The sequence below is a fragment of the Mastomys coucha genome, chromosome X (genome assembly GCF_008632895.1).
Source record: "Mastomys coucha isolate ucsf_1 chromosome X, UCSF_Mcou_1, whole genome shotgun sequence".
In the NCBI taxonomy this organism is placed as follows: domain Eukaryota; kingdom Metazoa; phylum Chordata; class Mammalia; order Rodentia; family Muridae; genus Mastomys; species Mastomys coucha.
In genome coordinates, this window is record NC_045030.1 from 88,776,295 (window position 1) to 88,778,462 (window position 2,168).

Below are 2,168 nucleotides of genomic sequence, written 5' to 3' on the forward strand. Positions count from 1 at the left end.
AGAGAGAGAGAGAGAGAGAGGAATATTGTAAGGAATACAGTGAGAACCCAAGAGAATCTCAACTGAATCAGTCAGGTTGGAAAATTAGATTGTATGGAGGTTAGAAGCTTCCAGGCCTAGGCTGTTACAACAGTGGTATTTGATTTTACCCTAGAATCCTGGGCTATCTTGTCTCTGGTTCTTAATCAGAAAAGCAGTGTTGGGTCTGGATTCCACATAATAGAGTGGCTCTTATTTCAAATCAGATATTGGTTGGCGACTTCCCACAAGCTTTTCTCGCAGGCAGGATACCATTGTCAATCCAAGGGTTGGCATCTGGCTTGAACAAGAAACAAAAACACCAAGCCAGATGCAAACCCTGTGGGTCTCTGTATTTATTCCCATCTCCTATAGAAAGTTTCTCTGATGATGGCTGAACAAAGCACTGCTCTGTGAGTAAACCAGAATGTCTTAGTGCTAAGCCATACATTATGTGATCCCCTCCAGGGCCGCAGGGATTATCCCAGAGGAGGAAGAAGACATAGAGTAAGTTATAGGGAGTGAAAGACTATAGTAAGAACAGGTTTTTTTTTTTCTTGACAAAACTGGGCAGTTGAACATATAAACAGTTGTTATGATCAAGATCAAGCCAGACAAAATCTCACCATGGACAGTAAAGGTCAGTCAGGAAGTCCCACCCCTAGTTGAAGAGTTATTGTTAGCTGATGCTTGGTAAGAGATGAGTTAGTTTTCTCCAGGGATATGACCTCAGAAAGGCTCCTCATATTCCAGTGGACAAGTTCCATGCTTGTGCCCATACAGGTACTGCTAGGTAGACACAGTTGGGGGTGGAGGGTCAAGGTGGTAAGAAAAAGTTGTCAAAGGTTGGAGAATGAGTTGAGGAGAGAAGAAAGAATAAGAGAGTGAACTTAAGACACATTACTTGAACTCATAAATCAATAAAAAGCTCTTATAATATTAATTCTATTTAATTTTCTGATGTACTTCTTATAGGTTAGTCAACCAAACACTTTTCAAAAGTCCTTGTGCATTAGGAAGTTGAAATAAGTATAAACAGTTAAATATCACTGCATATACATTGCTCTAAAAATAGGAAAAACAAGAGAGTTATGAAGATTCTGAAGAAAGGAAGTGTAGTTTCTTATATACATATATGTTAAGTAAAAAATCACATTAATTCAGAATATAAATAAATACAGTGCTTTAGAGTATCTTAAGGAGATCTTTTCCTATGTTTTGAAAACGTATATGGAATTCAGATGTTAAAAACACTTTAGGGAGGACTGGGGAGTGGAGGCAGTTGAAACTAGAGAATAAGAAGGAGCCAGAAGATTAGAATAGATGCCAGGTAGTTTGAGGCCAATTCATTGAGAAGCTGAGAGAAGTCAGATGGAGTCAGTCAGCTTGGAGAGGAGTTTGAACCAGAATTGCTAAGATGAAGCAGCCAGCCAGAGTTCAGAAAGAACTAGAAAGAGTAAGCTTGCCGGTCTCTCTTGGCTGGTTTTCTGAGCAGACCTTGGGCACAAGCTCCGCAGCCAGTCCCACAACACCCAGAGGAAGCTCCACTTCCAGTTGCTCTAACAAGCCCAGGATCACAGGATCCCAGTATCACAGGATCACAGAGACAGCTTGACTCTGAGGAGTTCTGACACATCCAGGATCTCAGGAAGGACAGGCACCAGTCAGATTTAGCAAGGGCAGGTAGCACAAGAGATAACCAGATGGTGCAGGGAGGGGGGCAAGAATAAGAAAATAACACAAACCAAGGTTACTTGGCATCATCACAACCCAATTCTCTCACTATAGCAAGGCCTGGGCACACCATCACACCAGAAAAGCAAGATTCAGATATAATATCACTTCTCATGGTGATGATACAGGACTTTAAGAAAGACATAAATAGCACCCTGAAAGAAATACAGGAGAATACAGGTAAACAGCTCGAAGCCCTTCAAGAGGAAACACAAAAATCCCTAAAAGAACTACAGGAAAACACAATCAAACAGGTGAAGGAAATGAGCAAAACCATCCAGAGTCTAAAAATGGAAATAGAAACAACAAAGTTATCAGGAAGAGAGACAATACTGGAGATATAAAACATAGGAAAGAGATCAGGAATCATAGATGCAAACATCACCAACAGAATACAAGAGATAGAAGAGAGAATC

General features: G+C 40.6%; 1 protein-coding gene across 1 annotated transcript in view; it reads right to left on the reverse strand.

Moving 5' to 3' along the window:
* Positions 1 to 2,168, reverse strand: part of Il1rapl1 (interleukin 1 receptor accessory protein like 1) — a 1,152,451-nt gene that overhangs the window by 639,661 nt on the left and 510,622 nt on the right. The gene's annotated exons all lie outside the window — the stretch shown is intronic.